Source organism: Hyaena hyaena, unplaced genomic scaffold (genome assembly GCF_003009895.1).
Source record: "Hyaena hyaena isolate Hyena2069 unplaced genomic scaffold, ASM300989v1 scaffold_11, whole genome shotgun sequence".
NCBI lineage: Eukaryota > Metazoa > Chordata > Mammalia > Carnivora > Hyaenidae > Hyaena > Hyaena hyaena.
The window spans coordinates 3,468,390-3,490,551 of NW_024080643.1; the positions used below are offsets into that span (position 1 = coordinate 3,468,390).

At 44.0% G+C, this 22,162-nt stretch overlaps 1 protein-coding gene across 2 annotated transcripts in view; it reads right to left on the bottom strand.

Annotated features, from left to right (window-relative positions):
* WASF3 (WASP family member 3) overlaps nt 1–20,760 on the bottom strand; it is a 68,861-nt gene extending 48,101 nt beyond the window's left edge. For both annotated transcript variants that reach the window (XM_039255315.1, XM_039255303.1), the window contains exon 1: nt 20,683–20,760. The gene's annotated coding sequence lies outside the window, so the exon portion shown is untranslated. The remainder of the gene's footprint in view (nt 1–20,682) is intronic.
* Between the last annotated feature and the right edge of the window lie 1,402 nt (nt 20,761–22,162).

The following is a 22,162-nucleotide window of genomic DNA, read 5'->3' on the forward strand; positions in this document are numbered from 1 at the left end:
TTGGGTCCTGGGGGCCCACAGGCCAGGTGGCACAGCGGCTGCCCCCTCTGAGTGTGGCCCAGGGCAAGAAAAGCCTCTGCAGCGGGGCCGGGCTGGGCACAAACAGCCCGGATGCTGGGGCCGTAGGATCCAGTGACCCTGAATGGTACACCGGCGTCTGTAATGGGTGCAGCTGCAGTACGGAGCCCCTGGGAGGCGCTGGGGGCGGGGGGAGAATGCACGGCCCTGGGATTCTGAAGCAAGGCCTGGCCATCGCGGCCAAGCACGAAGCACCCTTTGCAAAGAGCTCTTGGTGTGTGCAGAGATCCTGGAGCGCAGCAAGGGCGCGAGCACCCAGGGCTCCCCCACGTGAGCCGGGATTGCAGGTCGACCAGTCCCCCAGCTGGAAGCAGCACGGCCCAGAGCGAGCCAGCGTGGGAGGCACCGGCGACTCCCACGAGCAGGAAGTCCAGACCGCCAACTCACCCGCCACAGCTGCTGGTGCTCTCCGTGCCCTGTGCCTCCGGCGAAACGCCGACTGTACATGCAGCAGACGGGGGTGGGGGGCACTGAGTACACACGAGGCAAGATCCACGGGCCGCAGCGTCAGAACGTGCCTGATGGGACCCCATCTGTCACCGCATCTGACCAGGGGCCCCGCTCCGCAGCGGGGAGGCTCGGGAGTGGCCCCAGCACACCAGACGGACCACCCAGCACACCATCCAGACGCAGATGGCCCCGAGCGCCGGGGCAGCCTTCTCAGAGCACGCGGACGCACCAGCTCAGCGGAGTCTGAAAGGACGGGCGCCACGCTTCACGACGCGGTGTCTGTGACGCCAAAGACCTCTCTTTACGGCACCGTGGCCCTAAGCAGGGCACCCAGGCTTAGAGGCCAAGAGGTGGAAGCAGTTACCTCTTACCCCCCACTTACCATCACTGCCAAGAGCCCACTGAGGGGTTCTCCCCGGCCACCCTCGCCACTGGACTCTGGAGGGCTGGGGTCCTCGGCCCCAGCAGGGCTCCTTCGTGGCAGGGGCGTGGTCAAGGTCCCAGTGAACTGCAAGTTCTGGCTCTGGAGGGTACTCCGGACTCACTGGGCCAGGGACCAGAAAGTGAAAAGGAGTCCCCTGAGGCAGAGGAAGCTGACTGTGACCCAGAGGAAAGGCTGTGTTTACTCAATGGGCGTGGGAGCCGCAGACGCCAATCTTGTTGTCTGCTTCTGGGAGGATCCAGTAACTTCCTACCTTACTTCGTGTGCTAACGCAACGTGCATGCACGCAGGTGTGTACGTCGCACCTGCTGGTGTCCTGGAGGATCTCTCCCATTGTTAACTTGTTTCTCACAGTGGGGGTTTGTTCTCTGCGCCTCGTTTCAGGAGAGCTTCCTGACACAGCAATCCTGTGTTTGCTTCAACAGAGACCCTGGGGTTCTAATTTCTCACCGAGAGCGTGGGGTTTGTTCTCATTTCTGGAGCCCCAGGCAGATGGCAAGCCATTTCTCCAGGTTGGTGAGCAGTTCTTCCGTCCAATGTTTAGGGGATCTGGCAGCCCTCTGAAAATGACAATGTTCGTTCTGAGGCTTCAGCTCCAGCCTGCTGCGTCAGGCTGGCCCGAGACGCATTTCCTTACCATGGGCAGCATTAGAACCCAGCCTCCAGCACCTGTTCCAGTGTCCTTACCCCATCCACCCCCTTCGCCTCTAGCACCCAAGGACAGGCTGCCAATGTGTTCCTTCCAGCATGGCAAGGGTTTTTTTTAAAACACACACACACAAATTCACAGACAAACACGCACTTCTACTTTATCCAGCATCTGTACGTGCCCACAGAAACTCAAATGGCTAATTTCACTTCCTATATGTGGCTTGTGAGGACTCTCTTCACCCCCTGCCTCTCGATCACTGTGTCACATCACGTTTCACTGCTCCTTTAACCCTCCCCAATGTGGTCCTCAAATATGGAACAATAAACAGTGACACACAGCAACTACTGACGAGGTATAGTGAAAAACTGAAAAGGATCGGTCACCAGCCGAGAATGATACGGATAAAATGGGGAACAATGCGGAAGACAGTGCTGACTATAGAGCAAAAACATAACACTCTAATCCAACTTATGGATTATATTAATGAATTAACCCTGAGTCCTGTGTGTGATCAAACCTTCCCTGCCTTCCTTATAGCTCTCTGAGAGGCTCACATGAAAATGTGTTCTGGGCAAACAGAAACTAACGTACTGATGGCATTATTAAATGTTAATATTAATACAACATTCATTCCTAAGATACTTACTATTTTCCCTCTAATTTTACTTAGTGTACAGTTAACCTTCACCTGAATTCCTCCTGCAAATTTACTTACTATGGCGGCTGACTGTCCGAACACTGGCATTTAACTTCCTGGAGTAGTAATCGTATAACTAAAGTCAAATGATTAACGAATTTCAAGTCATAGCAGTGTGCTTTCTACATAGAGGCAACTTTTCTCTCTTCCAATAACTTATCTAACCTCTTTTTAACATTCCATACCCTGGGGCGCCTGGGTGGCTCAGTTGGTTAAACATCCAACTTTGGCTCAGGTCATGATCTCAGAGCTCATGAGTTCGAGCCCAGTGTCGGGCTCTGTGCTGACAGCTCAGACAGAGCCTGGATCCTGCTCCAAATTCTGTGTCTCCCTCTCTCTCTGCCCTTCCCCTGTTCATGCTCTGTCTCTCTCTCAAAAATAAACATTTAAAAAAATAAAATAAAATTTCATATACTAAAACTCTTAAGTTTTCCTATAGAATGATTAGTTGGAGTGTCTTCTCTAAGAAGGTTACAAAAGCAATTCAACAAATGTTTAAAACGGTGTGAAGTTCTCAGTGTCCCTTTTCTAAACCGTTCCCATCCACACCAAACCAGCTGGGGTGAGCAATCATCTTGGCGATTTGTCACTGGTGGATCTTTCCAGATCACTCACTGTTGCTGATTTTTAGTTTAATTTCACTGGATTCAGAAGACATGATTTGTCTGAACTTGTCTCAATTGGTTGAGATTTGTCTTATGGCCCAAAGCATGGTTTGTCTCAATGTGCATTCCACATGTATGTCCAACAGAGGTGTGTTCAGCTGTGATGACTGACGACAATATTGTGATCTCTTATTTTCTTAACTATTTCTTAGTATATTCCTTCATGAATCACTGAGAGAAGGTGTGAGGCTGTCCGCAATAGTAGCAGATTTGTCCGTTTCTCCCTTGAGTTCTACCAGTTTTTACGTATTCTGAGGGTCTGCTGTTGAGTCTACACACACATTTCAGATTACGTCATCTTCCTGATGAAATAAGCCCACTCTCCTTATGTAATGTTCCATTTACCCCCGAGTTTAATCACTTTCCCAAAGTCGACTTCAGTCATACCTTTTTTGATCAGTGTTTATGCAATATAAGTTCTTCCTTTCAATTTTAACCTTTCTGTGTCTTTAAAGTAGATTTAAGACAGCATAAAGTTTGGTCTTGCTTTTTCATCCAATCTGGCAATTTCTGTCTTTTAAATTGGTCTGTTTAGATCATATACATTTGATGTAATGTTGATACATTAACATCAAGGGAGAATTTAAGCCTTCCATCTTGCCAATGGTCTACATCTCCCATCTGCCCTCTGCTCCATTTTGCCTCGGTCTTCTAATAAGTATTTTCATGATGTCTTATCTTCATAACTGGCTTTTATTCACTTTTCTTTTAACCTTTTTAAAGTGGTTTTCCTGTATCTTATGATGTATGTTTAATCACAGTCTACCTTCAACTCCTACTAAAATACATCATGCATAGTGTGTGAACGCTGGCTGTAACCTCGGAAGAGTGCATTTTTATTTTCTTTCTCCAATGCTGATACGATGTTTATGTTCACCCTCATTTTTCACCATATCAGGGTCATTTCTCTGTGAAGATCCAAACCGCCATATGGCACCCCTTCTGCCTAAAGAACTTCTTTCAGCATTTCTTACAGTGCTCATCTGGAAAAAAAAATCCCTACGGCTTCTGTTTGTCTTAAAAAGTCTTTAAATGGACGCTATTTTTTTAAAGATATTTTTGATGGGTACAGAAATTTGGGTTGCCAAGATTTAGGCTTCTTCTTTTTGTCTTTTGATACTTTAAAGATATTACTCCACGATTATCTCTGCACCTCCATTTGTAATATTTATTCTCCCTATGGTGGCCTTTAAGATATTCCCCTTCATCTTTGGTATTTCAGCAGGTTGGTTCTTGTGTTTATAGAATTGGGTGGGGGTTCCCATTTCTTGTTCTCTGCTTGGGGTTCTCTGAAATTCTTGGATTTGTATGTATTTCCTTATTTTTTTTTTTTTGCTTCCAACAATTTTGTATAATTCTCAGCAACTGTTCAAGTATTTCCTTTTTCTTTTTAAGTGCTATTCTTTAAAAAAAAAATGCTTATGTATTTATTTTGAGAGAAAGAGAGAGAGAATGAGCAGGGGGAGGTGCAAAGAGACAGGAGAAAGAGAGAATCCCAAACAGGTTTCATGCTGTCGGAGCAGAACCCAATGTGGGGCTGGATCCCATGAACCCCATAAACTGTGGGATTGTGACCTGGGTCAAAAACAAGAATCAGACACTGAACTGACTGAGGCACCCAGGCGGCCCTCAAGTATTTTCTCGGGATAATACTTTCTCTTTTCTCCTGGATTTCCAATTACATGTATACTACACTACTGATGTTCCATAGTTCTTGGAACTTGGAATAGTTATGTGCTATCCTCTGTATTTCCTTTTTCCCCCCTCTGTGAAATGGTAGAAAATAGATCTCTGCCCTGGGTTCCTGGCCCAGAGCTCCCAAAAGCCTCTTAATTTCCTAAGCGGTAAGAGCACTGGGAACATCTTTCCTTGTAGTATTTGGTCTTTGCTCCTGATTTCTGACACCAAGCTCCTAAACCCCTGGGAACTGACTGGGCGACAGGAATGTCGCTCTATTGAGGGGACCCTTGGTGGGCTCCTAGATGGGGACGGGTCACCAGAAAGACCAAACCACAATTAGAAGCTTGGAACTTTCAGCCTACACACTACCCTCCTATTCTCCAGAGAAGGTACAGGGACTGGAAATGGAGGGAGGGAGTATCAGTCAGGCTTATGTGATGAGGCCTCATTAAAAATCCCCGAGGCACGGGCTGTGGAGATCTCCCAGGTCGGTGCGCACATCCACACAGCAGGAGGGTGGCAACCCCCAGCTCGGTGGGGTCAGAAGCTCTTGTGCTTGGGGCCCTACGAGACCTCATCCCACGTACTTCTTCATCTGGCTGTGCATACCTCCTGGGTCCCAGGGGCTTTGCTGCCCTCTCGACGTCTGTGTCAAAGGAGAGGAGCCGCCGAAGGGCAGACCTTACCGCCTACCGGTCCCCCAGTACGAGCATCTCCGCATGGCGGCACCACCAGAGGGGTCCTGTCTCGTCCCGCTTGCCACTCTCCGTTCTTACCAGCGCCTGGTGGAGGCCTGCAGGCGAGGGCTTGTGAGCGTGAACCCCCTCGTATCTGGGCTCCTGGTTATTCTGAACTGATGTGTTAACTCACATTCAACCTCCAGGAGCTCATTTTAGCCACTTCGATGGTGGTGAACCTGCTCCGCCCTCCTTGCTCTACAAAACACGAACCAGCTTCCACCATTTATTTCTATTTATCAGAGCCAGATCACCTGGCTTCTCCTTTTTACTGATGGAAGCAATGCTCACTTCCAACTTTTTCTCTCCTAAGTGGAAGAGAAACTCTGTCAGCATGGTACGGACAGATCAGCTTCCTCTTTTGTTAAGACCTGAAACTGCTAGCTAGATTCAGGAAGGGAAAAGAAGGCACACTGACATTCCTGCGGAGCGAACATCTGAGTGTACCCCAAGTATCTGGGTGCACAGACCCCAAAGTGAGCAAACTCTTTTGGAACGAAAGGAGTAACACTGCTACAGGGGTGTGGATAATAGCTTTCAGGCACGGAGTGGTCAGCCGCGGGCAGCATAAATTAAACTGAAGCCCACAACTGTGATCATCCCCCAGCTTATTCCATAATCATAGGAAGGATTGACCAGATGCAGAGTCTAGTAACCATGTTAAGTCTTTAGGACACATTTAAAAACAGTACTACTGACACTTAAGAGTCAAGTGTACAAAACCGAACCGACAGACTGTGTGATGGGTCCCCATCTCCGCTCTGCGGCCACAAAGACGATCCTGAGTACTGAGCGCACGCACAGCCTGCAGAACTTGACAGTGTTAATGATTCTGTCTTCTCTCTTCTGGACGCGCGGGCAACCTCTGCTCCGACGGCCGCATGCCAGGCCATCAGTGCAGCGCAGGGCGGAACCCCATCACACCGCAGAGACGCTACTGCACACCCCAAACTCAACGTGTGCTTGCTGCAGACGGCTGCCTTTTGAATCGCGCTCCCTTGGATGTCTGAATTCTGTGCTCTAGAGTGATCCGAGCAGAAGTGGTCCTGTCTCCACGCTCCTACAGAACCGCCGGATGCGCTGCTGCCAAGCCCCGGCTAGGACTTCCCTCCACACTTCGTACCAGGCCCGGTCTAGTCTGAGGGGCAAGGGCCAGGCCTGGGTGGCCTCGCTTCACGGCGTGCTGCCGGCCTGCTGACACTCCCCGGAAGATATGTGCCACAGCCGAAGGAAGAGCCTCGGATTCCTCAACTCCCAGCCTGTGACCTTGACTTCCAGAGTTACACTGCCTCACCTCCTCTTTTAGCTCAACTGTAGCTCCAAGCTGGGACGGGGTTGGGTGATGAGGGCAGGGGGACGCAGTGTAAGATTCCATCAACAGCCTCCCACTGGGATAAAGGACTACAGTTTGCTATTTAGGACACGGGCTAGGAGTTTCCGAATGAGGAGACACAGGAAGGTACGGCGAAAGCAGCACTGGATTAGGAACTGGGGGACCTGGCTTCCAGGCCCGGTTCTGCCACCAACACGGCATGACCCTGTGCAGGTTTCATAATCGGGGGGCGGGGGGGCGACACCTCAATTTCCTCTTAGAAAAAACAGAGCCGCTCCGCCTAGTCCCTCCAGCTCTGATACGCTTGGTTTTGTCCTTTCAGTTAGATGTTGGGCTGGCTCTCAGAAACCACCTGCTGGAGTCATCCGCTCTCCAAACGCTTAGTGCATTTCTATGATCCTTTAGCCAGCGGAAATAAAAAGAACAGACAAAAATAAGACAAGATCCCTTTCCTCAAAAAATGAATCGCTTAGTGAGAGACACAGGCATATAAGTGACACACCCAGTGTGACTGGCACTGCATTATAGGTAGTTCTCATACCTGAGAAATTAAATTTAAGCGCAGCTGGGAGAATTCAGGGGCGGGGGGTGGGGGGAGCACCGCATCCCAGGTCTGCGCCACCAGGCCTGGCACGCAGGAGCCATGACGAACGGACAGACAGAGGTCTTACTCAAGGTCTGTGGGAAGCTTTCCATTATTTTTAAAAACTGCTAAGCAGCCTCAATAACTAAGTAAACATCCGGGGGAAAACAGAAGATTCAGGTCCGCAGAAGAACACGATATACCTGAAACATCTGTCAACTACCTATTTGGGGAGAACATTCTGAGATACAGAGCGATCGTTTGCCTCCTTTAGTTCTTCCAAACTGAGGTAGAAACTATTTATTAATACTTCCATTTTACAGCAAAGAAACTGAAGCACCAAGAGTTAGGTAAACTTGACCAACACCTCATGACAGTTTATTAAAGCCTGAATTCAGTCAGGCAGCGTGTATCCATAATCATTGTTCTTACCTGCTACAGCTAACCCTTGAACAACATAAGAGTTGGGGCCACACTGTCCCCCGTGCTGTCAAAAATCTGCATACTACTTTGGATGCCCCAAAAACTTAACTACGTATACCCTATCGTGGACCAGAAGCCTTATCAATAACATAGTCAGTTACCACGTATTTTCTATCTTATGTTATTATAAACTGTATTCTTACACTAAAGCTAGAGAAAAGAAAACATTAAGAAAATCATAAGGAAGAGAAAATACACTTAGAGCACTACACTGTATCAAAATCACACAGAAGTTGGCGCGTGCAGTTCAAATCTGGGTGGTTCGAAGCTCAACTTTGTACATGAGTCTCTTAAAAACAAAGCAACACACAAACTCCATTTTTTAGAAAAGCTGAATATTCAAGAGCACATCCAAAATGAAATAACAGGAAGGCTGAAAACGAAGCGAGTACAAAAATACCAGGCAAATGTTGCAAAATGGGGGCAGGTACAGCAATATTACTATAAGACACAACAGGAACTCAACTGAAAGTAATAAAATAAATGAAGGCAAATGCACATTTCATACCGAGAACTTTTATTATCCTTTTTTGCACAAACTCCCAACATACTTGCGGAAACCAAAAACATACAAGCTCTGAACTTGTATTTTTTGCAAATATTTTTGCAAATTTTGTGTACGGCTAGCAGATTTTAGCTGACTGTACTTTAAAATTTTGTACATAACAACGCAAGAGCGTATATTCTTTTCAAACATACATGAAAAAGTTGTTTTAAAAAGGCCATGGATGAAGTTGCCCCAAAAAAGTGGGGGGGAATGAATTTCAAAAAATCAAAATTACACAGGAAGCACAAGGCTTTGTGTAATTTTATTAAATTAGAGATAAACAACATTTAGTAATTAGGGGATGTTGGTGGGGGCGCCTGGGTAGCTCAGGTCATGATCTCAAGATTCCCAAGTTCAAGCCCCGTATCGGGCTCTGAGCTGTCAGCACAGAGCCTGGAGCCTGCTTTGGACTGTGTCTCCCTCTCTCTCTGCCCCTTCCCTCCTCATGCCCTGTCTCCCTGTCTCTCTCTCAAAAATAAACAAACATTAAAAAAAAATTAGGGGGTGTTGGTAGGTCTGTCTCCAGGGCTTCCATCTTTGATTCTGAGCCTCCGCTCTAGCTTCTGACAAGGCGTCTGGGGTACCTCGAGCCCAGCCAACTCAATACTGATCAACACTAGAATGGCAGGTCTCCAGACTCAAGAAACAATGCACTGACCATCCTACAGTCAACACACACATTCAATAATAATTAAAAATCATTTCTTCCCTGAAGATGAGGCTACACCCTGCAAGGGATTAATTTTGTGTACAGCTAGCTGAGAGGTTGGCCCTAATGAAAGAGAATCCGGACCGAATATGTTGACGTAAAAGGGACGAAAAGGTAGAACAAAAGTGAAGAGGATGTCAAGGAGATCAGGTCTCAGAGGGCAGACTGAGGAAATCGGCAAAAGTAAGAGTACAAATGAATCCCACATCACTCCCAAAAGCTGGGATTATTCCACCTTTGGATTTTATTCCTGGAATAAAAGGGGAAAAAATTGCTAATAAGATGGGTGGAAGTAAAATCACATATCTAGTAAAGGTTTTGCATGCAGAATATACAAAGAGCTCTCAAAATTCAACAATACAGCAAACTACTCAGTTAAATATATGAGCAAAGGTTTTGAACACACCCGTAGCAGAGGAAAGACTGGTAAATAAGCACTTAAAGACCCTCAGCACCATTCATCACGAAGGAGGTGCAAATTAAAACCACAATGAGCTACCACCACACACTCCTGGAATGGCTAACCTTAAAAAGACCAACCCTACTGGGGTGCCTGGGTGGCTCAGTCAGTTACGCGTCTGACCTTTGATTCCGGCTCAGGTCATGGATCTCACGGTGGGTGAGTTTGAGCCCTGCTTTGGGCTCTGCACTGAGGGTGTGGAGCCTGCTTGGGATTCTCTCTCTCCCTCTCTCTGCCTCTCCCCCACTCATGCTCCTGCTTGCTCGCATGAGCTCTCTCAAAATAATTTAACTTAAAAAAAAAAACAAACCCAACCATACCAAGTGTTGGTAGGAATGCAGACCGACCGGAATGCCCACATCCTGTTGAAGAAAATGTAAAATAACACAATCGCTGTTGAAAACAGTTTATCACGTTCTTAAAAAGTTAAACACAAGCTCCTAGGTATTTATGCAAAAGAAATAAAAGCATACGCCCACACGCAGATCTGTACACAAATGTTCATACAGCTCTATTTGTAGTAGCCAAAATGAACCAACAATAGAAACCACTCCCAAATCCACCAAGTGAGTAGATAAACTCTACTAATCACCAATAACATGGGATGAATTAGTGATTCATGTTAACAACACGGATGAATCTCAAGATAACTATGCTGAATAAAAACCAGACCAGGGGCACCTGGGTGGCTCAGTAAGTAGGGTAAGTGTCCAACTCCTGATTTTGGCTCAGGTCATGATCTCACAGTTTGTGAGTTAGGGTCCTGAATCCGGCTCTGTGCTGACAGTGTGGAGCCTGCTTGGGATCCTCTTTCTCCCTCTCTCTCTGCCCCTCCCCTGCCTCAAAAATAAACGTAAAAAAAAAAAAAAAAAAGACCAAAAAGAAGAGTGTGTACTATATGATTCCTTTTACATGATTGTGATATTGTGATTTTTTTTTTATTACTTTAGAGAGAGAATGCATGAGTGGGGGAGAGGGACAGAGGGAGAATCTTTTTTTTAAAAACATTTTTTTAAGGGCACTTGGGTGGCCCAGTAGGTTAAGTGTCCGACTTCGGCTCAGGTCATGATCTCACAGTTCGTGGGTTTGAGCCCCACGTCAGGTTCTGTGCCGACAGCTCAGAGCCTGGAGCTTTGGATTCTGTGTCTCCCTCTCTCTGCCCTTCCCCACTCATACCCTATCTGTTTTTCAAAAATGAATAAACATTAAAAAAAAAACCTTTTTTAATAAAACAAAAACATTTTTTTAAGTTTATTTGGTGGGGGGGGAGGGGCGGAGAGGCAGAGAGAGAGGGAAAAGAGAGAAAAATCCCAAACAGGCTCCGTGCTGTCAGCACAGAGCCCCACATGGGGCTCAATCCCATGACCCTGGGAGAAGATCATAACCTGAATCAAAAGAAGAGTAGGATGCTTAACTGACTGAGCCACCCAGCTGCCCACAAGACTGTGATTTATAATAAGTATACATTTGGTTTTCATTCTCATTTCCGGTACAGAGCTCCTAAAATCCTTGGAATTTCCTAAGTGAGAAGAGCTACAATTTTGATATTCATAACAAATCCCTCTCAAAGTAAAGTACCATACTCAGGTGACTTTAGGAAAGAGACGTCTGTTGTCAGAAGGATGGGAGCTGGCTGCCAGGAAAACCAACCATGCGATTAGCGGGCTAGAACTTTCAGTCCCACCCACCCTAACTTTGGGGAAAAGGGAGAGGCTTGAGTTCAGTCACTACGGGCCAATGATTTAATCAGTCATAGCTATGTAATCAGGCCTCTATAAACACCCGAAAGGACAGGGTGCAGAGAGCTTCCAGGTCGGTGAGCCAGAATGCATTCGTTTGGGGAGTGGCACTCCCCAAGGGGACAGAAGGTCCGGTGTTCTGCCAGACCTGTGGCCACTCAACCAGATCCTTTAATGTCTTCCATAGTAATAAACTAGTGATCTTCTAAGCAAGCTGGCATCCCGACCTCTGTAAGCCACTCAAGCTAATTAATAAAACCTAAGAAGTGGGACATGCGAACCCCCAATTTACCGCCAGTCAGTTGGAAGCACAAGGAACATTCTGGGCTTGAGACTGAAATTGGGCAAGTTGGGGGCAGGAAGGGGGAGTGGAGAGGACAATCTTGTGGGACAGAACCCTTCATCTGCAGGATCTGATGCTGCCTCCAGGGAGATACACGTCAGAACTGAGTTAAACCGGACAGGCAGCTGGTTGCCCGATGTGTGGAAAGCCCACACGTCTACTGCCGGAAGGGAAGCAATGCTGGAGGGAGGAAATTATAGCACAGGAGACACTCCGAGGCGTGTTCTTCCTTTACAGTAGCGTTCTATGAACTGCAGGCTATTCTACAGCGGCAGAAAGCAGATCAGTGGTGGCCTGGAGGCTGGGGATAGACAGGAGGGAGGGATGACAAAGGGCACGCGGAAAGTTGTGTGGGTAATGGTACAGTCACTTTCTTGGTGGTGGTGATGGTTTTACGGGTGCGTGCACATGTCAGAACTCATCAGATTGTACACTGTAAATATGCAGAGTTTACTGTGTGTCGATGATGCCTCAATGAAACGGTTTACAAAAAGGATCCATGGAGGGGCGCCTGGGTGGCTTAGTTGGTTAAGCGTCCGACTTTCGCTTAGGTCATGATCTCGCGGTTCGTGGGTTCGAGCCCCGCGTCGGGCTCTGTGCTGACTGCCAGCTCAGAGCCTGGAGCCTGTTTCAGTCTGTGACTCCCTGTCTCTCTGACCCTCCCCTGCTCACGCTGTCTCTCTCTCTCTCCTAGAAGTAAATAAAAAACATTAAAAAAAAAAAAATCTCAGCAAGATTTAAAAAAAAAAAAAAAAAGGATCCATGGAGATGAATAAGAGATACGGACAGAATATGCATTGGGAGATCACTGGATATTTCTTTACCACTCAGATTCTAGTAGAGGTTACTCCATTGTTCACCACAGATGTAGGACTAAACATCACGGCCAAAGAGACAGACCAGACGTAAAGGATAAATTTAGCAGTTGGACAGGCTACCGCTCAAAGAGAATCTACAAAGGGCCAGCTGATGGTCTAATAAACAGAAAGGAGCTCAGTTCTCTCAAGAAAGTTCTCCTCCTCCAGAATTCCTTCACCGAAGGGAATGTGCCTCGCCAGCCTCATCAGGGAATGTACAGAATAAACACAGGTGGCTTTCCTCCAGGGGCCTCACGAGCCAGCCAAGCCGCACAAGCAGAAGCCCCAGGTCCTCAAGAGCTGAGAGGCCTGTGGGAGTCACTGAAATCCCACTACACCCAAGTCCTGATTTAACATACAGCAGCCAGAGGATGCACCCAGGGGCCTGGAAGAACGAGAAGGCACACTTGAAAACCCACGGAAAACCATAAAGCAAACGCTAGATATTATTCCTATTTTTTTTTAAGCTTAATAATTTATTTTCAGAGGGGGTGAAGGGCAAAAAAGGAGACAAGAGAATCCCAAGCAGGCTCCATGCTCGGCACAGAGCCCGATGTGAGGCGACCTCGCAAACCAGGAGATCATCCCCTGAGCCTTGAGATCAAGGGTCGGACGCTTAACCAACTGAGCCACTCGGGCGCCCCTAGATATCATTCCTATGAAACCAATAAATGTTTACATGACAAATCAAATAACTTTAACTCTCTTCCTTTTTTCTTTAATTGGACAGTGAGAGGAAGAAGCCATTTGTCAGGACCGTGCAATAATGACCGTAACACACTCGTATGCTGTTTACCACAGTATTGTTATCTGTAATCCACACGGAGTATCTGTTACATTAATGCTCTTTGAAACAAACCAAAATCGCCAGCTCCTTAGTCAAGGTAAAACAAACATGGGACCTACACACATTTTAGGAACACAGTGTTAAGTTAAATTAGCATTGTTTTAATAATATAATACATCCATAAACACTCAGAAGCTAAAATCATCAACAGCATTTTAACACTTGCTACAGATACAACTTTCTGAAAAGCACTGATGTCAAAGAATGTTTAAAAATTCCAGAAGGGGGCACCTGGGTGGCTCAGTCGGTTGAGCGTCCAACTTCAGCTCAGGTCATGATCTCTCAGTTTGTGGAGGCCCACATCTGGCTCACTGCTGTCAAGCCTGTCAGCACGAGCCTGCTTTGGATCTGCTGTCCCCCTCCCTCTGCCCCTCCTCCACTTACAATCTCCCAAAAATAAATATTTTTTTAAATAATTCAGGAAGAATTTTTAGGTACTCAGAACTTACCGGTATCACCTGTGACCTTAAGGTTTAATTCTCAAAAAGCTCTAGGTATTTCTTTGCTTGTTTTTGAGTGAGAGTGAGAGAAGAGAGAGCGAGCATGCATGTGTGTGCGCACACGCTAGTGGGGGAGGGACAGAGAGAGGAGAGAGAGAATCTTAAGCAGGTTCCAGACCTAGCACAGAGCCCAACTCAGGGCTCGATCTCATGACCCTGAGATCACGACCTGAGCCCAAATCAAGAGTGGGACACTTAACTGACTGAGCCACCCAGGCGCCCCCGTTTTTGCTTCTAATTCTCCATGTAACCATAAATTAAAAGTCTCAAGAATGAGTCGGCATCCCTTTTTTGGTTAAGAAACAAGTATCACATATTTTTCTCTACCTTCCTCTTCTGCATCACGTGAGAATGACATTCGCCAAACAAATTTACAGAATCCAAATGAATTCAAACTTAAGTCCTTACAGGACACATATTGTAAGCTACAAAATTAGGTAATTTCCCAAGTGTGTGAAGCAAATATTGTCACCACGCCCTGACACAAGTTGAACCATATGAAATTACCACTTTTGTGGGTCAAAATAGCCAAATGTTGGTAAGTTCACATGGCGTATGTTCACATGAACATAAATAAAGCGAGACAAAGTTAAAATAGCAATAAAGCTGTAGAATCCACCAACTGTTCCCTAGCATACATGCTACTAAACATGAGTTTCTGTGTTTGTGGAAACAAAAAGCATCCGAACGGCACGATTTTTGGCAACTGAAACTGTGCCTTTGAAAGAAAGTTACGAACAATGAAATGGCTGTTTTAGGGAACTGTTCCCAATTATCTGGGCCATGAGAGCATGAAGAGAAATACGAGAGAGCAAAACTTCTCAAATTTGCAACCTACGGACTCGGTCTCCAGCCATCACATCTGGCATCGAACCAGCTCCATTCACTGGAACGTATTCCAGAAGGAAATCATGAGCGCCATCAAAAGGAGGAGGCAGGGCGTCAAGGTAACTTTATAAAAAAACGTCAACCAAAGAAACCAAATCATAAAACTGATGGTAGTGAACCAGTTAAAGATGACAAATGGAAACATTTGCATACAAGAGCATTTGTATGCATTATGCCATTTTATGTCCCACTACTAACTTTATAGGCTGGTACTGTGCCCAAGGAAAAGAAAGACTTTTAAGATCTACTCTGTTTTAACAACTTTCAAATATGCAATACAAAGAAAAAGAGATCAAGGCTCAAAAAGTAACTTAAATACCCAGAAGTGGAACTGCTGAATCATAGGGGAGTCCTACTTGGAACTTTCTGAGGAACCTCCATACGGTTTTCCACAGTGGTGGCCCCAACTTAAGATTCCCACCAGCAGTGCACAAGAGTTTCTTCTTTTTTAAATCCTCACCAACACTTCCTATTGGTCTTTTTGATAACAGCCATCCCAATAAGTGTGAGGGGATAGCTCATTATGGTTTTGATTCACATTCACCTGATGATCAGTGATCTTCTCACATACCTGCAGCCCATCCAGATGTCTTCTCTGAAAACCTATCTATTCAGATCTTCTGTCCTTTTTTGATCAGATTTTCCTCACTATTGAGCTGTATGAGTTTTTTAATATACCTTGGATATGAACCCCTTATCAGAGACAAGAGTTGCAAATGTTTTCTCCCATTCAGTAATCTGCCTTTCCATTTTCTTGATGATCTCCTTTGCGGTGCAGGAACTTTCCAGTTTGATGTAGCCCCACTTGTTTCTTTTTGCTTTTGTTGCCCTTGCGTTTGGAACTTGGATCCAAAAGAATCATCGCCAAGACCACGTATACTCTCTTGTTAGAACTTCTATGCATTTCGGTCTTATGTTCAAGTCTTTAATCCACTTTGAGTTAAGTTTTGTGTATGCTGTAGAGGTGGTGGTTCAGTTTCATTATTGTGCATGTAGCTGGCCAGTCTTCCCAGCACCATTTACTGAAGAGACCGTCCACTGCAGAATTTTGGCTACTCTGTCATAAACTGACCATACATGCTTGGATTTATTTCTAGGCTCTCTATTCTTTCCCATTGATCTATGTATCTGCTTTTATACCAATGCCATAATGTTTCGATTACCATAGGTTAGTTATATAGTTTGAAATCAGGGAGCATGACACCTCCAGCTTTGTTCTTCTTTCTCAAGACTGCTTTGGCCATTCAGGGTCTTTCGTGGTTCCCTACAGATTTTAAAATTAGGTTCTATTTCTGTGAAGACTACCACTGGAATTTTGACAGGGATGGCATTGAATCTGTAGATTGTGCGGTATAGACATTTTTTAAAATTTTAATTCTTCCAATCCAATTCAAATCCAGCTCTGTCAGATACCAAAGTCTTATAACGTTTCTACGAGTAAGATCCTCCATTAGCATCGCCATTTGAGCACCGGCTGTCTGCTAGAAGCTCTGAGTATTATTTTTAATATTTGCAGAGCTCGTCAAGATTATCGTCCTTTTATAGATGAGGGAAATGAGGATCAAGGATTTAAGTGGATTTCACTCAAAAGCTTAAAGCCTGTATTTTTTTTTTAGCATTTGAACCCAAGATTTTGCTGTTAACTCCTAAACTTATACTCCCTCTACTCTACCACTCTGCCATACCTAGTATCCGGCACCAACTGATAAGGCCGATAACATGTACCGTGGACCCTTGAACAACATGGGTTTGAACCACACAGTCCACCTGTAAGTGGGTTCTCTTCAATTAATATAGTGCACTACTGTAAATGTACTTTCTCTTCCTTATGATTTTCTCAGTAACATCTTCTTTTCTCTAACTTTCCTTATTGCAAGAATACAGTATATAATATGCAAAATGCGTGTTAATCAACTATTTATGTCATTGGTAAGGCTTCCAGCCAAGGCCATCAGTAGTTAAGTTTTGGGGAAGTCAAAAGTTGTATGTGGATTTGACTGTGCAGAAGTCAGGGCCCCTAACAGTCACACTGTTCAAGGTCAACTGTAATTCAAATGGAAACGCACACAGCTATTAAATTAGATGTTCGTTTACATTTACAAGCATTCCACTAAGGCGGAGAAACTATTTGACTGCAAGAGACTTCGAAATGATTTGTGTAACGCTATCCAGAGATACAGTGTCTTGCCATACAAGTGTCCCAGACAGCTGGGGCAAGGACTCAGGATTTCCTAAGTTCTTTACTGCCACGCATCACAAAGGTATGTGTATGGAGACAGCTTAGCAGAAATCAACAGGCATGAAATGTGGCATACATTATAACACAAAACATGTCAATGAATTCTGAGATACAGACGACAGGCATACAAGACAGTTTTAACTCATCCAAAGATATCTGATAGTCCTAATACATGAAACAAGTAATTCTGGATGCCTTCTTAGAATTTCAGAGGACATCATAGCACTGTTTCAGACAGTCTTTTTCTTTCGATCAAAAAATGAGCTATGTAATGAAGGCAAAACCAAGACATACCTTTTAAGTACTACACAAAGCTTTCTGGTCAGATTAACAGAAAGAAGCAAATGTTGAACTTGGACTCTCTCAACAGGATAGGCGGACTTTTCACTCTAGAGAACACGGGAACTAAAACCACAAGTCCTATAAATCTTATGATTTTTATAATTTTTTTTAATGTTTTATTTATTTCTAGGAGAGAGAGAGACAGCGTGAGCAGGGGAGGGTCAGAAAGAGAGGGAGTCACAGACTGAAACAGGCTCCAGGCTCTGAGCCGGCAGTCAGCACAGAGCCCGACACGGGGCTCGAACCCACAAACCGCGAGATCATGACCTAAGCGAAAGTCGGACGCTTAACCGACTAAGCCACCCAGGCGCCCCAAATCTTATGATTTTTAGATCATAATCGCAGACACCAAAATGTAGTAAACACTGTCTACTGGTATTCAACGTTTATTCCCGCCTCCTTTGTCCCCTTCCCTGTATCAGAGGCTAGGAGGCTAGGCTAGAAACATTGCTCAGGTCGCTTGCCGTGGGACCTTAGTTTTTCATGTATATTTTCNTTTTTTTTTTTTTTTTTTTTTTTTTTTTTTTTTGCTTTACTGCACTGACTTGGACAATTCTGAGTAAGAATGGTGAGTGACCATCCTTACCCTCCCTTATTCCTAAAATCAGGCGAAAACATTAGGTCTTTCATCAAGAATTCAAATTCTTAGCTCTAGGACTTTCAGAGACACCTTTTACCAACTGGAAGAAGCTCCCTTCCGTTCCTGCATTTCTGAGTTTTTATCGTGAATAAATGATAAGTAACATCAAATGATCTTTCTTATCTATTAAGAGGATCACACAGGTTCTAAACATTCTGCTCAGTTTCTTGATCCTGTGAATTACAGGACAGACTTTCAAATGAAGAACCAGTCCTGTATTTCTGGAACAAATGGCACTTCGGCATAATGTACCATCCTCTTTATATACACTTTGTTCAGCTTGCGGATATTCTGCTGAGAACTATCTTTGTTTTTAATATCCGAGTAATAATGGCCTCATAAAATAAGTCAGGGTCCTATCTCTTCTATTTTCTAAGGATTTTGTATATAATTCATATTATTTCTTTCTTAATAGGTTAGTAGAATTCCCCAGTGAGTCCATCTGGGCTTAGAGCTTTCTTTCTAGGGAGCGTTTTTAACTACAAATTCAATTTCTTGAATAAAGAGATATGCACATTATCTACTTCCCCTTGCGTAAGGCTAAGCACCTTGTGTCTTTGATGAAATTCGCCCACTTACCTGAGTAATCAAATATATTAAGTGGCTCCTCATATTCCCTTTAATTTCCTTTTGTAGAATCTATACTGACGGTCTCTCTTTTCTGATATTAGAAATTTCTGCCTTCTCTCTCTTTTTTGCTGATTAGTACAACTACAAATTTATCAATTTTATTGAACTCATTAAGAAAAACAGCTTTTGGTTTCAGTGATTTTTTTTCCTAGTTTTTGTTTTCTGTTTCAGTGAATTCTGCTCTTACCTTTAGTATCTTCTTCTCTGCTTGTTCTGTGTTTAATTTGTTCTTTGCCTTCTAATTTCTTACGGTGAAGGTTTAGATTTTTGTTTCAAACCTTCTGTTTCCTAATAGAAGCCGTTAGCCCTGTAAATTTCCCCTGGAAGTACTGCTTTAGGTGCATCCCAGAAATTTGGATATGTTGTATTTTCATTTTCATTCAATTCAAAATATTTTCTTCCTTTTTTTAAGTTTACTTTTTTTTATTTTGAGATAGAGAGAACAAGCAGGGAGGGGGCAGAGAGAGGCGGGAACAGAAGATCCAAAGTGGGCTCTGTACTGACAGCGCAGAGCCCATTGCAGGGCTGGAGCTCACCAACCATGAGAGGAGATCATGACCTGAGTTGAAGTCCGATGCTTAACTGACCGTTCCACCCAGGCGCCCCAATTCAAAATATTTTCTAATTTCCTTTGTGACTTCCTCTTTGATCCATGGGGTTTTTAGAATGTGATATTTAATTTCAAAATACTTGGAGATTTCCCATAATCTGATACTGACTTCTAGCTTAGTTTCAACAAAGTCCAAAACTACAGACCTACCTATTCCTGAAAAATTACCTGTGAAGTGGAAGTATGGAAATCAAATTCAATTTTCTAATTATAAATTAACGAAATGCTATGCCCACAGTCAAACTGAGACAGACCTGGAGATCAAGTCTTCCAGCATCTTTTCCTCTGAAGGATACTAAGAGCAACATTTTTTTTTTTTAATGGGGCACTTGGGTGGCTCAGTTGGTTAAAAGTCCGACTTCGGCTCAGGTCATGATCTCATGGTTCATGGGTCCGAGCCCCACGTTGGTCACTGTGCTGAAAGCTCAGAGCCTAGAGCCTGCTTCGGATTCTGTGTCTCCTTCTCTCTGCCCCTCCCCTGCTCACGCTCTGTCTCTCTCTCAAAAATAAATAAACATTAAAAAAAAAAATTAAAGGATATTAAGAACAGTGTGCTCTAAATCCCACCTCAAAATCAGAAGACTTTTTGTTATTCTCCCTCTACCCTTCAAAAAAAAAAAAAAAGGAAGAAAAGACAGTTTCACATAGATCATCTCATTTGCTTTTTACAACTCTATAAAACAAATTATAGACATTCTGTACAAGGAAAATGAAGCTCAAAGGAATAACTTGCCTTATTGGTTGGCCATGTCTCATTGCTCTTGAATTATCCCTTGAAGATAAAGGAACACAGATCATTCAAATCTCTAAATAATTCAAAACCTCATTTTAAATGCCACTGCTGGAATCAACACCACTTTAGTTCGAGGTTGTAGTAAAATCCAACTAGGTTTCAGTTTGATTATCTTGACATCTCATATCCATTCATTATTAACAAGATTAAGATAATAAAGAACCGGTTAAACCCCATGAAATAAAAAGTAAACGGGCAAAATATGTTGGGAGGAAGACAAAGACTCCAATTTAGTCACAAACTGTATAGCCATATTTGTTTTTCCCCTCAAAATTAATAGGAAATTGATATATATCAAGTTATATATTTCGTAAATTTTTTAATGTTTTATTTATTTTTGAGAGAGAAAGAAAGAGACAGCGTGAGCAGAGGAGGGTCAGAGAGAGAGGGAGACACAGAATCTGAAGACAGGCTCCAGGCTCTGAGCTAGCTGTCAACACGGAGCCCGACGCGGGGCTCGAACCCACAAACTGTGAGATCATGACCTGAGCCAAAGTCAGACTCTCAACAGACTGAGCCACCCAAGCGCCCCATATTTTTCTCTTTCAAATTGAACTGCTGACCAGGACCTAAAGCTCCAAAAATATTATCTGCTGTTAATTTTTATGTGAAAGCACACTAATATTTAATATTTTAAAATATTAGAACATTGTATACTATTCTACTTTGAATTAAAATTCTAAGCTATAATGTTACAGAAATTAAATGGCTTTAAGGGTAAGCGGCCTGCATTCTTACCGTGTAACTGTTGACTTATGGGTTGCAGAAATGTCCTTCCGGCAGCATCACCGCTTTGGCTCAGGTATCAATGAATGGTACAGCAATCAAAATTAAAACTAAAAAAAAAAAAAAAAAGAAAGAAAGAAAAGAAATTAAATAACAGTAAGTAAAACGCATTCAAGTCTTCAAGAAAGTCTTATATTCAAATTTCACATTTCAACAATTTCATCAAGGGAGTTCTCGTCTCAGAACTAGTTTTTTCTTAATTAGTTTAAGCAAGGAGCTAATAAGGTATGTGGATTCCTGAATAATTCCAACTCCCTATCCTGGAGAAAGCTCCGAAATTAACTTCAGGACATCACAGTAAATAGCTACAGGGCAGGAAAACAAAAAGCCAAGTATATTACAGGTCTATTCAACGGAACTGCTCAGTTCAAAGACTCGGCACACATACATTTATGGTTTTGTTAATGACTGAACACTGACGGTTCATGCGAGCACTCTATCATATAAAAGCACTTGTATTAATTTTTCACACAAAAATATTTAAGTTCAAGAGAAATCCTGGTGAGCACCTATAAACGCTTTAATAGAATGTATGGGAATAAATATTAACAAAAATTTACTACTTGCTCAATCGAGCCTGGAAAGTATTTCCAGGATAACGGACGGTCATAGCAGCAAGACTACAGAGCCGCCATCGGATATTGGTTATCATCAATGTGCTGGAGCCAGAAGGTACCAGAAAGTACATATGGTATAGTTTCCTACCCCAGCAAGAGCTATGGTTTACTTAGGAGCGACACACAGAAGAAAAATTTAGTGGCTATCATCATTCGTTCGTTCGGCAAAACTTTACGAAGCATCTTGTATGAGTAAGTCACCCTTTAAACAGCACAGATGCAGAAATGAATAAGCTCGTCGAAGAACTCGCAGTCCAGGGACGGTGACCATTACATGCCAGTAACTGTGCTACCATAAGCCAGGGGCATGGAAGCAAGAGCGAGGCAGTCCAGGAGGAAGTGGGGCGTATCAAACAGCTTCTCAGCAGGAGTGAGGCCGGGCAAAGGCCACGCAGGCACAGGGAAGGTGCAGTGTGCAATGTCAGTGGGAGGAAAGCAACTTGAAATCCACTAAAGAGGATTCTCTGAATGTGTATGAACTGATGTATCCGCCAGTGGAGTTCTCCCAGCTGAGATTCACCACCACTTTGAAGGTGGGGGGGAAACAGAAAGATCTTTCAATAATGCTCTCATTTAGACACGTCCCACTAATTCGCTTATTTAAAATTAAAAGCAGCACATGATTTTCTTCTCCTTCCTTAGGAGCAGCTGTACTGCATGCTCCTGATTAAGCAGAATCAAAGAGGAAAGTTGAGTTTTTGCTAAGTGATTTGCATTGGTGATCGCCTTATTTCCAAACATGGAGAATCATCCCTGGGTTTTTGAGTGTCCAGCCAACCTTGACCTCTACCAGATATCTCATGTGCATGATTCTC